At 41.5% G+C, this 18,280-nt stretch overlaps 1 long non-coding RNA gene across 1 annotated transcript in view; it reads left to right on the plus strand.

Moving 5' to 3' along the window:
* The window catches only part of LOC148139916 (uncharacterized), a 37,621-nt gene extending 22,806 nt beyond the window's left edge, over window positions 1-14,815 (plus strand). The window contains exon 4 of the long non-coding RNA XR_015753235.1: window positions 14,760-14,815. This is a non-coding gene — a long non-coding RNA (uncharacterized LOC148139916). The remainder of the gene's footprint in view (window positions 1-14,759) is intronic.
* Window positions 14,816-18,280: the final 3,465 nt, after the last annotated feature.

Here is an 18,280-nt window from a genome sequence, read left to right on the forward strand (position 1 = left end):
AAGCCAGCTCACTCCTGCTAAAGGAGAACTGCACATTATACAATCAAAATCAAGGTCTCCAAGGTTCTCAGTTGTAGGCTCTGGAGGCCTTGGTCCAGGAGAGACCATGCTCCCTCTGGCCACCAGGAAAGCTTCAAGGAATACCTTGGAAAGAGAGTGTAGGTAATCAATGCTCAGAATTTGGTCATGAGAATCTGGCAGTGGAGGAAGTTCAATGACCTCACATAAGGTGTATAAGGTCAGTAAAGGCTTCTATAGATGACATTTCCTGTTCACTGTGTTACCAAGATCTCACTCTACTTGACTGACTGTATCGGATCCCCAGCATCCATCCATCAGTAGTCACCTATGGTTAAGGCTTAAATCCAACATTCAGTTGTTTCTCTTCATTCTCCACAAGGGCAATGATATCAGCCCCATAGCTACCTCTTGTGTACCTCTGGCTATCAGCTATTCAGAGATGGCAGGCACATCATTACAACACACTCACTGATATTCTTCCCTCTCACTGCAGAGCAAGATTATTCATAAGCAAAGGCAGTGGAGCAGAACGAGGAGACAACTGTTCTGAGCATTATGAGCTGTTTGTGATAGCAGTTATACCAGACCATCATAAACCTGAATAGGTGTTCAAGTGAATACTCTAGGATCTCCCCAAGAAGAACAGGCAATGGAATATTTAAGACAGAGATAGATAGGTTCTTGAGTATCAAGGGGATCAAGGGTTACGGGGAGGTGGGGGTTGGGTGGGAATGAGAGAATAGGGCTGAGAAACGTATCAGCCATGATTGAATGGCGGAGCAGAATCAAGTGGCTGAATGGTCTAATTTCTGCTCCTATGTCTAATGGTCTTACGGAATCTTTGCTTGAGAGTGCTGTGGGTCTGCTCTACAGTGTTCCGAATGGCTGCTGGAACTTCCTATGAGTCTTTTGTTCTCACATGGTCAGGTAGAAGAAGGCAGTCATCCACCATTTGTATATATGTATCCCTTGTTTCCAAGCAAATAGCCTCAAGTCCATGACCGTGACTGAAGCTGGCAGAGATATCAAAGCGTCTCAGGATGAAGGCATCATGGCTGCTGCCAGGTTAGCAGGACTTCACTGACATAATGATCTGAGTATGATGGAATAAGTACGATAGCAAACAATGATCTTGGATTAGAAGATGTAGAATCCACATGGGTGGAGTAAGAAACAAGGGAAAGAAGACTCTGGTGAGAAAATTCTTTAGGCCCATTATCAATAACCAGATTGTATGACAGAGAATAAATCAGGAATTAATGGAGGCATTTGAAAAAGGCAATACATTAATCAAGGGTGACTTTAATCCTCAAGTTGATTAGGAAAATCAAAATGTCAGAGGTAACCACAAGGAAGAATTCATACAAAATATCCAGCACAGTTTGCCAGGAAACAGTGACCATAGTATCATAGAATTTAGCATTCAGTTTAAGATTGAAAGTGGATTGGAAACAACCGTGCTAAACTTAAGTAAGGATCATTACTAGGAATAATGACAGAGTTGGCTGGAATGGACTGGGAAAAGAGTTTAGTAGAAAAGAATGTTGATGAATAATGATAGACATTTAAGAAATTGGTTCATGACTTACAACAAAGATATATCACAGGAAGGAAGACGGATTATAAGAAGGGGATAAATTAACCATGTTTAGCCAAGGAAATTATGGATCAAACCGAAAGGAAAACATATGGTGCTGCAAAAGTTAGTGGTAAACATGAGGGAGGGAAACGTTTTATTCAACAATATAACATAACCAAACATAATAAAGAGGGAGCAAACACGCTATGGGGACAAGCTAGTCAGTCAAATTAAAATGATAGGAAGATCTTCTTAAATTCCGTAAAAACAAGGAGAGAGGCCATTGTAAACTCCTTAGATAATGACATCGGTGAACAAAAATGAGAAACCAGGAAATGGCAAAGAGTTGAATAAATATTCTAGTGGTAATATTCTAACAGCATTCCAAAAAAAAATCTAATTCAATAGGTACTAGCTGAGAAGGAAATAAATGCAGTCATTTACCTCGTACTTCTTTCTCCAGTGATGGTTATTGTATTTATTTCCTTATCTATTTCCCATTGATTAGTATTTTTTGCCTGCACTTAGCATATGAGTTCAATGGGTAATAAAAAAGGTGAATGGAATATTGGTCTTCATTTTAAAATAAATGGGGTATAAAAATAAGGATATTTTGCTAAAACTATGCATTGCACTATTCAGGCCACAGATAGTAAATAGGAAAGAGTTTGGTCCTTTATCTCTCAAAGATGTACTGGCATTGGAGGAAGTCTAATGAAGGTTCACTAAGTTGCTCATTGGTATGGAAAGATTGTCTTATGAGGAGAAATTGAGTAGGTTGGACCTGTAGTAATTAGAATGACCGACAAACATATTGAAAAATACAAATGTTTTAGGGGACTTGATAGGGTAGATCAGGAGAGATTGTTTCTCCTTGTGGAAGAATCTAAGACCAGAGATCATAATCTCAGAGCAAGGGGTCACCCATTTAAGTTGGAGATGAGAGGAATTTCCTCTCTCGGAAGGTAGTGAATCTTCGGGATTCTTTACCACAGAGAGCACTTAAGGCAGGGTAGTTAAGAATATTCAAGGCGAAGATAGGCAGATTTGTAAATCAGCAATGGGATGAAAGGTTATCGGGAAAAGACAACAAAGTTCAGATGAGCATTATTAGATGAGCCATCATTTAATTGACTCGCAGAGCAGACTTTGATGCGCTGAATGACCTACTTTATCTCATGATCTTATGTGCGGCCACGTGTGAGTAGTGACTGTCTGTAGCAAGTTAATCCAGCTATCCTCACAAAGCCATTTCGTGAGATCCCTTTGAGAATAAGTCGCACAGTTCAGGAAGCACCTGATTGGCGAATCGCAGGCCCTTCAGGCTTTCTTCCTAGTTACGATAGAAATAGAGGAAAAACCTTTCGTTTGCAAAATATTCATTAAATCAGCCTTTCTGAATGGCAGTGTGTGGACTGTGCTGGAAGTGCTGTGCCCACCAGTTTAAGGTCCTCAGATTTGGAAGCAGAATTTTATAGCCTATGTTATACGTTAGGTGATGACAAAATCGCTTTTCTTCAAAATGGTTCTAAATAGAAATCTGGAAGAGATAAAATAGTGAAAACTTCGACATTCAATAAAATCTGAAGTATGATTTAAGGAAAGATAATGAAATTAGATCAAGTCTGAATCTGACAAAATTCTAGTAGATGAATATTTCTCACAAAAGAACTAAACCATAACCAATGAGCTAAAAGGAAAGCTAAAATATGTGGCCTTTGATGAAAGAGGGATTATTTGCTCAAATGAAACCGTGGCTTTTAAACTTAGAATTAAAGAATCTTGTCAGCAAAAACAGGTGCTTGGAAAGTCTTCATGGTGCATTTTCATAAAGTGATATGATGGGATATAGTAATCATTTGGGCTAAGAAAATCAGCAGCCATGTAAGCTGCAATCCTGTCTGACTGTCAAGGTCAAAGAGCCAAATAGTCTCTAGGCATTTTGAAATATATTTCAACTGCAGCCATAATCCCCAGACATACAATGAAATGCCTGTATGAGCTTTAGTATTCTGGTGCAACCCCAGATTTTCTGTTTCTGCTGTGACAAACTGTAGCAGCCAGGGTGAATGCAGCATGCTAAGGACATGTGGTATATTGTGAGGAGGGAGCAGCAGTTTTCCACGCTCTCAGACATTCCAGACCACACTCGCAGGATCAAAATCTACACAGAGGCAAGATTATCTTTTAGTGCTGACTGTTTGTACAATTTATCACACATGGTATTAATGACAGATTCCATTTAACATAAATATTGTCTGCAATTAAGAATGCTTTCAGATCACACAAGAATAAAGAATTGTTTATTATGACTTCTGCAACATTTAGATTGCTCATTTGTTGCCTGCCAGTCAGAAACTTTAGTTTTCTTGAACTTATCCATCAGTTGCCAAATATTATGCTTTTGGCAAATATAATGCTGCTCATGTTTGCCCTCCTTTTTTTTGTCTTTGCTTTCATTAGTGTTTTTCCCATTTTCTTCCTCTTGATGTTCTCATATTTCGACCAAACATGAACCCTGAGTACTCCCATTGCGATGAGAAAGTTAAGAGAGTGCCCAATTCTGGAGCAAATTAACAAAGGAATTCCTGGCATGTGAAGTGAAACAATGTAGCCAGTAGTTAATAAAGTAGACTTACATGCAACAGAAATGACTGGTGATTTTGTTGAAGCATAAGTTTTTCTTTGCTGCTTTTCATTTGCATCTGTTGCAGAGCTTGCCTTTCTGAGAGATACAGTAGGTGTGTTTTCTGTTATTGCACGTGTTACTGTGAAATCAAAGTGAAGAGTCTGATACTGTACTGTGTGGAAGGCCTGAAGATAAATAAGACTGCTTCTTTTGTCTCTGATATAGCAGTTGTGTTCTTGTGCTTTTGGTAGGTAACACAAATAAACAGTATGGATTCTAGTCAGCAACTTGCAGTTAGAGAAAACTGTTCAGATGCTTCTTCTGGACTGCATTTGTCAGTTGGTCATGTGATTTCATCCCCATTACTGACACATTCACATGTTGCACTCTTATGTTGGGTGGCACAGTGGCACAGTGGTTAGCACCGCGACCTCACAGTGCTAGTAGACCTGGTTCAATTCCCACCTCAGGCAACTCTCTGTGTGGAGTTTGCACATTTTTCCTGTGTCTGTGTGGGTGTGCTCTGGTTTCCTCCCACAATCCAAAAATGTGTAGGTTAGGTGAATTGGCCAAGCTAAATTGCCCGTAGTGTTAGGTGTAGGGGAATGGGTCTGGGTGGGTTACACTTCGGTGGGTCGGTGTAGACTTGTTGGGCTGAAGGGCCTGTTTCCACGCTGTAAGAAATCTAAAACAGCACAGCTCATAAAGCAATAGAACTATATCCCTTTTTTGCCAAGATAAAGTAACAAAGAATGAAAATACACATGTATTAGGGTAGTTGCAAAACTATTGACATGAAATAAGTGTTGAAACATTTCAGGGTTTAAGGTTCCTTCTTTTGGCGGAGTGTGAGGTTGCAGAGTGGATGAGCAAATGATAAATGGAAAGCGCTTGTCAGAAACAAAAGTGGATTGAACTCACTCAGAGCAGGAGAGGAGCAGATCGAGCTCAGTTGGAGCGGGAGAGGAGTGGAGCGGATGGAACCCTCACTGAATTCAGAGTTGGTGACTTTAGGGTTTAAAACGTAATGGAGGTCAGTGGAATTGCTTGTTTAGGCACCAACATTAGAGACAGAATAAATAATATCAGGAGGGAGACAGAGTATAAAGTTCACACTTCTGTTGGTTATCATTTGTTTGGAATAGAGAGAGAGAGAGAGAGAGAGTGAGAGACAGAGAATTCTGATTTGGTGAGTAGTAGATAAGCCTGAGTAATTATAGTTCATAGTTTGTTGTTTGATAAGGTTCACAGTGGCAGGACAACTCAGCCCTGTGGAACGCTTCTCCTGCAATAATATGAGGAATTAGGCACTTGCAGTGTCTATGATGACTATGTATATAGGAAATATGTTCAGTTTCAGCTCGTGATTTGTCACATGGAGTGGCTGAAACTGCGAATGGACTCACTATGGATCATCCTTGATGCTAACAATGTTGTGGATGGCTTGTTTATTGAGCTGGTCACACCATGAGTATTGGCTACACAAGCAGGAAAGCATTGGGTAACCACCAGGAGGATGAGTAAGCATTGGCAGGCAGTGCAGGAGTTCCCTGTAACTACTCGCTTCTCAAACAGATATACCATTTTGAATACAGTTGGGGGGGATGGCCTCTCAGGAGAAAGTAGCAACAGCCATGTTTGTGTTACCATGGTTGGTGCTGCTGCACAGCAGTGGAGGATAAAGACCTGGAAAGCTTTAGTGATAGGGGTCTGAATTGGAGGGGGAAATGGCAAGCGTTTCTGTGGAGCAAATGAAATTCCCAAATGCTAAGTTACCATCCTGTGCCACAGTTGGGGATGTCTCCAAGCAGTTGCAGATTATTCTTGAAGCGAGACCATGAACAGCCAGGAGTCATGGTGCATGTCCGCACCAAAGACATGTATAAAAAAAGAGATCCTGCAGCAGAAATTTGGAGTCATAGAGTCATAGAGATGTACAGCATGGAAACAGAACGTTTAGTCCAACTCGTCGATGCCAAACAGATATCAGAAATAAAGCTAGTCCCATTTGCTAGCATTTGGCTGATAGCCCTCTAAATCTTTCCTATTCATGTACTCATCAAGATGCCTTTTAAGTGTTGAAATTGTACCAGCCTCCACCACTTCCTCTGGCAGCTCATTCCATACACGCAGCACCCTCTGCATGAAAAAGTTGCTCCTCAGGTCGTTCTTATATCTTTCTTCTCTCACCTTAAACCGATGCTTCTAGTTTTGGTCTCCACTCACCTGGGAAAAAGACCTTGTGTATTCACCCTATCCATGCCCGCCATACTTTTATAAACATCTATAAGGTCACCCCTCAGCTCTCTGATCCTCCAGAAAAAATTAGCCCCTGCCTATTTAGCCTCTCCCTCTAGCTCAAACCCAGCAACATCCTTGTAAATCTTTCCTGCATCCTTTCAAGTTGAACAATATCTTTCCTATTGCATGGAGACCAGAATTGAATGCAGTATTCCAAAGCCAACATCCTGTACAGCCGTTCTTCACTACCCTGTCCACCTGTGACTCCACCTTCAAGAAATTATGAACCTGCACTCTAAGGTCTCTTTGTTCAGCCACACTCCCCAGGACCCAACCACAAAGTGTTTCAGTCCTGCTCTGATTTGCCTTACCAAAATGCAACACCTTGCATTTATCTAAATTAAACTCTGTCTGCTATTCCGCAGCCCAATGGCCCATCTGATCAAGGTCCTGTTGTACTCTGAAATAACATTCTTAACTGTCCAGTACACCACCAATCTGGGTATCATCCGCAAATTTACTAACTATTCTTACTGCATTCACCTCCAAATCATTTATATAAATGACAAAAAACAGTGGTCCCAGCATTGATCCTTGCAGCACATCGTTGGTCACAGGCCTTCAGTCCGAAAAACAACCCTCCCACGCCCTCCTTCTTCTACCTTCAAGACAATTTTTTAATCCAAATGAATAGTGAGTTAGATAGTAGATTAAAGAGAAAGACTACAAGGCTTGTAATCTCCGGATTGGTATAATGCATGAACTATTGAGTACAGGAATAGAAAGATGGATCAGAAGAACATGAGGCTAAAGGATGACGTAGGAGATTGGGCTTTAGATTTTTGGATCGCTGGGACAGCCTCTGAGGTGGGTGGGACCTATACAAGCTGCACGGATTGCACCTGAATTGGAATGAGTCCAATATTCTTGCCGAGAGGTTTGTTCATGGGGAGATTTTAAAATGATTAAGCAGGGGGATGCGGCACAGAATTGATTTCAAGTCAGGAGCAAAATCTGAAAGGATATAAAACGAATGTTAGGACATTCCAGTAGGTGGAGAAGAAATGGCCAGGATAAGGCACATGGGAGGTTTGGAAAGCTACATTGTATCTATTTTAATGCAAGGATTTTGATTGGTAAGGCGGATGAACTGAGAGTATTGATCAACATATGGGTTGCAATCACTGAAATCTGGTTAAAGGAAGGACGGAACTGGCAGCTCAACATTGTAGGGTACAGAAGTTTCAGCTGCAATGGAGGGGAAGGGAATCAGAGAAGTGGGGCGTTACATTATTGATAAAGGGAAGCATCACTGCAGTAATGAGGGAGGATGTCCTAGAAGGGTTTCAAATGAGACCATCCAGGTAGAGCTTAGAAATTAAAAAGGATCAATTATCTTGCTGGAATTATACCACAGATGTCCCCACAATCAGCATGAGGTAGAGGAGCAGGTATGTAGACAAATAATAGAAAGACATGGGAGAAACAGAGTTATAGTTGTCAGTGATTTCAACTTTCCTAACATTAATTGGGATCACCTTGGTGTGAAAAGATGAGACAGGATGGAATTTTTAAAGTACATGAGGAGAGCTTTTTATGCCAGTGTGTAGATTGTCCTGCCAAAAAATGGGGCAGTACTAGACGTAATCCTCGGGAATGAAGCTGGTCAAGTGGTTGAAGCTTCAGTGAACAAGCATTTTGGGGCAAGTGACCATAAATTTTAAAGTTTTCAAAGTTATTATGTAAAGGGATAAAGATAGTGCAGAAAGGTCAAGTTTGGGGAAGGTCAGTTTCATCAGCATTAGACAGGATCTGGCAAACATAAACTGGGAGAGCTGCTTGTAGGTAAGTTTACATTTGCAATGTGGCAATCTTTGAAAAGTGGCATGGTGAGAATTCAGGACCAGCATGTTCTCTAAAGGAAAAGAAAAACAATGCAGCATATGTCAGGTATAGCACATCAGAAAGAGGGGAGGTCGATCAAAAGTATGACGATTGTATAATGTTGCTTCAAAAGGAATTTAGGAGAGCAGAGTGGAGCCATGAAGAATGTTTGGCAGATGGGGTCAAGGATAACTCCAAGGCATTTTATATGTATCTGAAGAGGGAGCAGATTAACAGGGAAAGGGTAAGACTTGTTCGAGACCAAAGGAGCAACCTAAGCTTGGAGCCAATAGACATGGGTAAGGTCTAAGGTGAATACATCTCGACAGTATTCACAGAGGAGGAAGCCATTGTAGCTTGGGATTTCAGTTGGAATGGTGATGTCCGAGAACATGGTAAGATTAATAAAGAAGTGGTGTCAGACATTTTAACGGGCATATAGGTGCACAAGTTCCCCATTGAAACCCTCACGCTTCCACAGAAGGCAAAGGATGAGATTACTGTGTGAATATCCTGGCAAATATATTTAATACCTTGCTGGCCACAGATGCTCGATGATTGGAGAATAGTTAATGTCCTCCTTTATTCAACAAGGGCAGCAGGGATAGACCAGGTAATTCCTGATGAGTTAGTCTGATATCAGTGGTAGAGAAATTATTGGAAAACATTCTGAATGACAGGATTAGTCAATACCTGGAAAGCCAAGGATTAGTCAGGGATAGTCAACATGGATTTCTTGTCTGTCTAATTTAGTGGAGTTCTTTTGAAAGGTGACTAAATGTATGGATGAGGGTCATAGAGTTGATGTAGTTGACACAGACTTCACTAAGGCCTTTGACCAGGTCTCACATGAAAGCCTGATCCAAAAGGTAAGAGGCCATGGGATCCAATGCAAGTTGACAAATTAGCTTACACATAGGAGTCAAAGCGTCATGGTGGAGGGTTGTTTCTTTGATTGGAAGCATGTAACCAGTGGGGTAGCACAGGGATTGGCATCTCAACCCCTGCTGTTTGTTGTGTACATTAATGAGAATGTAGATGCTATAATGAGTAAGTTTCTGACACAAAAAATGATGATATTGTTTTTTTTATAATATATTTTTATTAAGAAAAAATAGATTTTTAAATATTACAATAAATACAAAACAATGCAATTCAAAACAGTACAAAAATAGTACAAAACCATACTCAAATAATAAAAAAAATTCCCCAACCCACCCTCCTATACGAATGTATAAACACATATAGAGAAGTATAAAATTTTAAAAAATACCTAAACTAGCTATTTAACTAACTAAATAAATACCTAACAACAAACAAATAAATAGTAATAACTCAGCCCAATCAAACAAAACACTCATACATTCACAGTTCCTCCTCCCTGGATATTGGACTCATGAAACACAATCGTTACGGCTATATAAAAGCCCTTGTTAGTGTGGCAGATAAATCTGTGTCCAGGTATTTCAAAAAGTGTTGCCATGCCTTGTAAAAATTCTCAGTTTTGTGGTGTACCATATTTGTGAGAAAATCCAGGGGAATATGCTCCATAACAATCTTCCGCCAACCTGACAGGCCTGGGGGGTTTTCTGATATCCAACCTAGCAAGATATTCTTCCTTGCACAGAATGTAAGAATATTGAAAAGTTTTGCCTTATGCGAGTCTGCAGGAAATACAATGGGTAGGCCCAAAAGGAGAGAAATAGGGTCCTTCTCCACCCCTACACCTAAAATCCTCTCCATTGCACCCACCACAGCGCTCCAATATATTTGAAGCCTGTCACAAGACCAAAGACAATGGGTAAGAGTACCCGTACAGACCTTGCACTTGGGGCATGCTGAAGATACCCCTGGTTTAAATTTTGACAAACGGGCTGGGGCTAAGTGGACCCTGAGGAGAGTCTTCAACTGTAAAGCATGGGTCCTATTGCAAATTGATATCTTCCTTGCATTCTCCCAAATATCCTCCCATGCCTCTGAAGAAACTTCAACACCCAGCTCTCTTTCCCACATCTTGCAGAGTCGATCAGACTCATCTGAGGTGGCACTCCCCATTTGGTGATATAGAGTACTGACAGAGAGTGTACTCTTAGCCCTTAGTACCCCTCTTTCTATGTCAGATTTGTAGGGATCAGTCAAAAGTGTGGTCCTTTTTTGAATAAAATCCCTAACTTGTCAAAAACGAAAGAGGTCTCTATTAGGTAACTCGTACTTCCGTACTAACTGGTCGAAGGACATCATTACATCTCCCTCAAGTAAATCACCCATGCAAGATATACCGCTAGCTGCCCAACATTTGAATCCTGAATCTATCATACGTGGTTGAAAACTCGGCATACCCACTAAAGGTATAAATAAAGATGTTTTGCCGATATTACCTTCCCTCTGCCGAATTGCCCTCCGTGCATTAACAGTACTGATGACTATTGGATTATGACAATATTCCCTAACTGTCCTCACCTTGTCTAAAAACAGCAAACTGGCAAGGGGGCACCTTGCCTGGGAGACTTCGATATCTAGCCGTATTGAAAGAGGGTCCCCACAAACCCAATCACTTACGTAGGTCAAAAGTGAGCTTAACTGGTAATTTTTAATGTCCGGAAGGTCTACTCCCCCCAATCTGTGAGGCAACTGCAGTTTGGCTAATTTAATGAGGGGCCGTTTACGGTGCCAGATAAAGGAGCTGAACCAACTGTTCAGTCTCCTGAGTGTTTGTTTATTGAAAATCAGGGGGAGTATCCGTTTAGGGTATAGCAAACGAGGGAGAATATTCATCTTAATAAGCGTTATCCGACCCAGCCATGAGACTGGAAGTGCCTCCCATCTTTGGAGATCTTGTTTAATTTTTTCAAATAATTGAGTTAAATTGCCTTTGAACAGCCGATCCTGAACTGGAGTAATGAATATGCCCAAATACACAATACCCCCCTGTGACCACCTAAATGGGAGTCTATAGTCACTCTCAAGCCAACTCTCTCGTAAGACCACCCATAGGCATAGCCTCTGATTTAGCAAAATTAATCTTATACCCTGAAAAAGCGCCAAATGCGTGAATGCATTGTATCAGGCAAGGCACTGAGACTGCTGGATTTGTCAAGAAAATTAGAAAATCATCTGCATACAGCGAGATCTTATGTCATTTTGACCCCACTTCTGGAGCTGATATATTGAGATCCCCACGAATTGCCTCTGCCAATGGTTCAATCACCAACGTAAAAAGTAATGGTGAAAGGGGTCAGCCCTGCCGGCTGCCCCTAGAAATATTAAAATTGCTTGATCGTACCCCGTTAGTAATGACCGCAGCGAGAGGTACACTGTAGAGAACCTTTACCCATCTTATGAAAACTTTGTCCAGACCAAACCGGTCTAGAGTATAGAAAAGGTACGGCCACTCAACTCGGTCAAATGCCTTCTCTGCATCTAAAGAAATCACCAATCCCTGTATTGACTGCTGTTGGCATGCTTGAATTATGTTAGGCAGCCTCTTAACGTTATTGGAGGATCTGCGAACCTTTATGAAGCCCGTCTGATCCTCTTTAATAATAGAGGGTAACACAGTCTCCAGCCTTAACGCAAGAGCCTTAGAGAGGATCTTAAAGTCCACATTTAAGAGCGAGATGGGCCTGTGTGAAGCACAGCCTTCCGGATCCTTCCCTTTTTTAAGGATAAGTGAAATATTGGCCTCTCTCAGAGATGGTGGGAGACAAACATGACTGTATGAATCAGTAAACATATTCAGCATCGGGCCTGACAGTATATTTATAAGTTCCTTATAGAATTCACTGGGAAGTCCATCAGGACCAGGCGCCTTTCCACTCTGAAGCTGCCTCACAGCTTCCTGCACTTCTTGCTCTGATAATAGGGCATTGAGAAAGGACTGTTGTTCGGGAGTCACACCCAGGAGCTTCAGATCTCTAAAAAAGATTCCATTTTGGCCTGCCCCTCCTCTCAATTCTCAGACTGATATAACTTAGAGTAGAATCTCTGGAATGCCACACTAATCTTTTTAGAATCACATGTTAGGTTCCCAGACCCTTCCCTAATCGCTGTAATGGTTTGTGGAGCACTTCTCTTTCTGGCAAGGTATGCTAATTATTTGCCTGGCTTGTCACCATGCTCGTATAACCTTTGCTTTGCAAAAGTCAGCTCCTGCTTTGCCGTCTGCGTGAGCATGAAACTTAGTGTAGGCCGCAGTGCTGTAATCCTCTGTAGTTTGACCAACGAGGGTCTGTCAAAATAGGCCTTCTCGGCTGCCTTCAACCGTGCTTTAAGGAGACGTTGCTGCTCACCCTTCTGCCGCTTCCTACTTGTGGAATATGAAATAACTAACCCTCTGGCATAAGCTTTGGCAGTTTCCCAGAGAACAGATGAGCTATCAAAGGAGCCTATATTGATGTCTAGGAATGCCCGAAATTCCCTAGAGAAATACTCCACAAACTTGCTGTCCATGAGAATAAAGGGGTCCATTCGCCAGTACCTTGAATCCATTGTAACATCCTTAATTTTAACCATGAGGTACACTGGAGCATGATCAGAGATGGCAATATTACCAATCGTACAGGATGCCACCAGATCCAGGTTTACCGCAGGGGTCAGAAAAAAATCAATCCTCATGTGACATCTGTGCGGATTGGAGAAAAACGTGAAATCCCTACCTGTAGGGTGGAGACACCTCCAGACGTCCACCAATCCTAATTCCCCACACAAACCCAATAACTATTTAATTTGTGCAGAGGGTATCGAGGGATCTTTAGGCAGCCTGTCTACTATGGGGTCCATGAGGCAGTTAAAATCTCCCCCTATAATGATGTGCCGAGACTTGACACTTATCAGTTTAGAAAAAGCATTTACCAAAAATTTAAGAGGATGAGCTGGGGGACAATAAACATTTAAAATGCCATATTCTTCCTCATTTATCAAGGCTTTAAGAATTACAAACCTTCTATATGTGTCCTTAACACATTCCAACAATTTAAATGAGAGATTTTTCCTAACCAATATAGCCACTCCCCTAGTTCTGGTATTAAATGATGAAAAATAAACTCGGTCAAAGCCATTCTGCTGTAATTTCAGATGCTCCTTGTCATCCAAATGTGTCTCCTGTAACAAAGCAATATTCACTTTCTCCTTTTTAAGACTCAAGAGTACCTTCTTCCTCTTAATTTGTGAGTGACTTCCCTTGATATTCCAGGTACACCACTTAATCAAATCATTAGCCATAATCTTCTGCAATTACATTTAAATTCCAGAGAGGAGGAACCCGAACCACAAATTAGTCTTAGTGTCGCATGGTCCACCAAATATAAAAACTACATAAACTAAAACCACTACATTTAACAAACATACAAAATTATTAAAAATAAAAAACAACAAAAACCACAAAACAAACCAACATATAAAGCGCCAATAGCACTGAGTAGGGGAACTCACCCCCTGCCCGGAGGGGGCAACTACACGTCCCGAACTGCCCATAAATAGGCTTCTAACCATCTCAACCACCTTCACTTCTCCCAGCTAGAGCCGCATCACAAGCACAAGCTAAAAAGAATAAACATCCCATAGAATATCAATATGAATAAAAAAACATTCTTTTATGAAAAAAAAGGGGAATAAATACCCCACCCATCCTTTGGTATGTCCTAACTTAGAAATTTAAAATGTACATCTTAACCACTGCCAGAAATAGTTTGAACCAAATTATTATCAATGGAGGAAAAAAAAGGGGAAAAACAGCTCCAACTGGATTTCTTCCATCTCGTTTACAAAATGATAAACGCATACCCAAGCAACAATATTTATACATACTACAATTGCCTTCTCCGATGTGTCAAGGAGATGCATGGATCCATCTAAGGTGATCCGAAGCACTGCCGGATATCTCAGGGAGTACTGAATCCTAAGCTCCTTCAATCTTCTCTTGACACCATTATACGATTTTCGTTTCTGGATCACTGCCACTGAAAAGTCCTGAAAAAACATGATCTTAGACCCCTCGTAAATTATGGCCTTTGGATCCTTCCCCTGGAGTCTGGAAGCCTCCATGACACTCTCCTTATCCCAGTAATGATGGAACCGCACCAGGAAAGGACGAGGGCATTGACCCAGATCCGACCTCCATACTGCGACCCGGTGAGCCCTCTCTATCTTCAATCCTCTCATGCCAGTCTCCAAGTCAAGGAATTTCGGAAGTCAATCTTTAACAAATTCCACAGGCCGCTCACCTTCCTTACCCTCAGGACCGCTGATCCGAATGTTTTTTCTCCTGCTCCTGTTTTCAAGAGCAACCACTTGGTCACACAAATTACGAACCTGCGTCTTCAGGGCTTGGATCTCTTCCTTGAATGAACTGGCATCAGCTTCCACCACTGTGACCCTGTGCTTCACCTCGTCCGTTCTCTTCTCCAGGTCTCCCAGCTGCTGCTCATGCTTCTGCAGCATGAGAGAGACTGGAGCCAGCTTCTCTTCAATCTGTTTCCCCAACATCTCGTGAGATTTCAAGAGCTGGTTCACCAGGTCCTGGAGAGTAATCAGCTCTGAAGCTGCTGCATGCTCCAACCGGACACCATCATCACAATGCATTTTTAGGCATTTCTGGACAGCTGAAAATACAGGTAAGTCCATTTTTAAATGTTTCTTGGGGCTCCACAATCTTTCCAATGCCCCAAGAAATCCTGATGACCTGGATTAGGTGGTTTAAAGGACCATCCTGCTCCTGCTGCGATGCGAAGCTCTGCAGTGTGATCTTCTCAGATCGCCGCCATCTTAGATCCCCGATGATATTGTTGATAATGAGGAAGACAATCTCAGGTTAAGGTCTGAAACTGTTCAGCTGGAAAATTGGGCAGAGCAATGGCAGATGGAATTTAATCCCAGTAAGTGCAAACTGATGCGTTCGGGAGGTCTAATAAGGTTAGAATAGACTTAAAGAATGGTAGATCACTAGAGAGTCCTGAGGAACAAAGGGACTTTAGTGTACAAGTCCATAAAGTCTTGACATTGTCAGCATAGTTAGACAGGATGGTGAAGAAAGCATTTGAGATGCTGGCCTTCGTTAGCTGGGGTGTTGAATATAGGAGCAAGGAAGTCCTGATCAAGCTTTACAAAGCTAGGCCTCAGGTGGAATACTGTGTGTAATTCTGGTCACCACATCATTGCACTGGAGAAGATGCACAGCAGATTCACAGGGATGAAAAGTCTCAGTTATGAGGAGACAACTGGATTAGCATGGTTTATTTTCCTTGAAGAGAGGAGACTAAGGGGTTATCAGATTACAAAATTATAAGAGGCATAGACAGAGTGGATTGTGAGATTCTGTTCCCCATGGCAATGTGTCTAAGACCAGACAACATAAGTTAAAAAGCATAGTAAATGGCTCAGAGAAGATCTGAGGAAGATGGTAGGTATATGGATGTGCTGTCTGAGAGGATGATAGAGGCAAGTACTCTTACAACATTTAAGAAGCATCTTGGCGAGTATTTAAATTGCCAGAGCTTGGTAGGCTGTGGCCCAAGTGCAGGTAAATGAGATTATTACAGTTTGTTGTTTGTTGGTTGGCTTAGACATGATGTGTTGAAGAGTCTGTTCCTATGCCCTATGACAGTGTGTCTATGACCCTATGAGATTAGGCCCTCCAATGACCTCTCCAGATATTCCCTGTCAAGCCCCCACAAATCTTATATGTTTGAATAAGTTATTCATCATGGAATTCCTAAATTCTGACTTGCTGTTGTAGCCACAGTGCTTATGTGACTGGACCAGTTGTACCATTACAAAGTCTTGGTCAAAGTTCTCTGATAAAAGGCATTAAATACATTTCATTCCAAATTTTTTTTAAAAATTGTTTCAACAATACATACAAACCTGAACTATTCACTCTTGCCATCACTGTCATGCCTGCCTGGTGGGTGTCTTTGCCTCTATAGGTGTTCCTAAATAGTGCTATCCCAGTAGCTGCTGATTTACTGTTGGTGAGATTGCAGATAGCCTTGTGCAGGTCTGGGTCTTGAGGGTCTGTATTTATACTTCAGCATGTCTGGGCTAGCTTGCTGGCTGGGTGTGGGACAACAGAACAGAAACTGACAAAATGGCAATGATGGGCACCGAGGATGCTGTTAGCGGTAAATAGCTCAGTATACGTATGGTCCACAGTGCCTCAGGTCACTGTTCAGGGCAGCTGCAAAATTGTGCTCACCCTTCGCGCACTGATTTATACATTATGGTAGTAAAAATATGAGCCTGAAAGGTAACAAACATGGATTGCATGACCCTAGTTCACTCTTCTTGCTAGGTCTGTCAATGCGTCAAGCTCGTTGGTCGGCATGAACTCCTCCTGTGACTCCCTAGCAACAGAACACAAATGCAGCTTCACCCTCTGTTGTGCTGACACACAAACTGCTCCTTCTTACAAACTTGGCTGGAGACTACTCATGCCTGGTGACCTTGACTCTTTATTACCCATTAAGATACCTGCAGTACCAAGTGACTGTGCAATTTCCTCATGGGTCTGTTGCAACCTTGGCTACTCCTTAGTGGGCTGCAGTAGTTGAGCAGGAGGCAGCTCTTGGGCTAAATGCAGAAATCCAAATGGCACATTTCGAGTGAAGGAAGATGGGTGTAGTGGAAAGTGAGAGATCCATCATTATCCCTTTTACAGCTTTCTCTCAATACCAAAGAGCAGAATGAGAGCAAGATATGATTTGGGAAGGGGCATATGGCAGGGACATAGTGTCATGCTGAATAAGGATAGATGTAACAAACATTTGTCACATCTATCCCTGTGAAGTGCAGCACTTTTTCCATGAAAGGTTCTGAGGTGATGAAGGTAAGTCAGTTCACCATGGGCTCTGCTCTCTTTTCTTCTAGTCCACCTTGCCCTGCAGAAAATATGAAGGATGTTGGTGATTAAGTTGTAATAAGCATGTGTGATTTATTTGTCATAGGCAGAGATAGTTAGAAGCAGTATGAGGTAAAGCTGCCAGCATTAGGAAATGTGTAAAGATGAGGTAGAGTATCTGAATGTTTGGCATGTGCCCTGATTTCTGCCAGTTGCTTTATATGGTGTCAGCCTGATGTATTGAGCTGCATGAGAGTATGCAGTGTGATGGGTAGGAGATGTCAGTTGAGGATACATGTACTATCCTTGACCATGGATGCACACAATTCCATTGATACTAGTGATACTGTAGCCATGTCCATTGGATAAGACTGTGAATTAATTTATGTGATCTTCCCTTCCAATACATGTCCTGGGGCTTGCCTTGACTGCTTGCTGGTTTTCTTCTCTTCTTTTTACCTCCTCATGTACTAAACCTTCCAGTGCCACAAGTACCACATCAAAAAGTCTGGAGCCCTCTCAATTTCCTGAGATTCATTTCATGTGATTTTATTAATAGCACCTTACTCTATTTAAAATACCTCTAGTAGCTTTTACTATAATGTGTACAATTCCCTTTATAAAGGGGAAGACTATGTTTTAGAAGGGCGGGCCAATGTACAGGCTAAAATTAATCTGACAATCTCAAGCCTCTTGTTTTAGAAATGTAAAGATTGAGGGACGTAATAACTATCACTTTTTTTAATGTGTTGGACCAGACTTGAAAGGAAACATATGAGGAATGGTATGCAAGGAGGAGCAAGGCTATACAGGATACTTGTAGCTGAGGAGAAAAAAGAGCAAGATTTAGTTAGAACAATGACCATCACAATATCAAAGCACAGAAAAAATTAGAAGTATTGTGCTGGAGAGAGCACCATTGTACATAAGAGGTGAAATGGCTATCAACAACAAGGTATTTATTGCATCTTGTATGGAATATTGTAACTATTCTTAGATACTTCAAGAGAAGTAATTCATGATAAGGCTCATAATAAACTCCTCAATGACATTTCTTGATATTATAATGAGACTGATATTGGCCAGAAAGGCC

This window comes from Chiloscyllium plagiosum, unplaced genomic scaffold (assembly GCF_037043375.1).
Source record: "Chiloscyllium plagiosum isolate Xiang-an unplaced genomic scaffold, Cpla_swu_hap1 HiC_scaffold_36, whole genome shotgun sequence".
Taxonomy (NCBI): Eukaryota; Metazoa; Chordata; class Chondrichthyes; order Orectolobiformes; family Hemiscylliidae; genus Chiloscyllium; species Chiloscyllium plagiosum.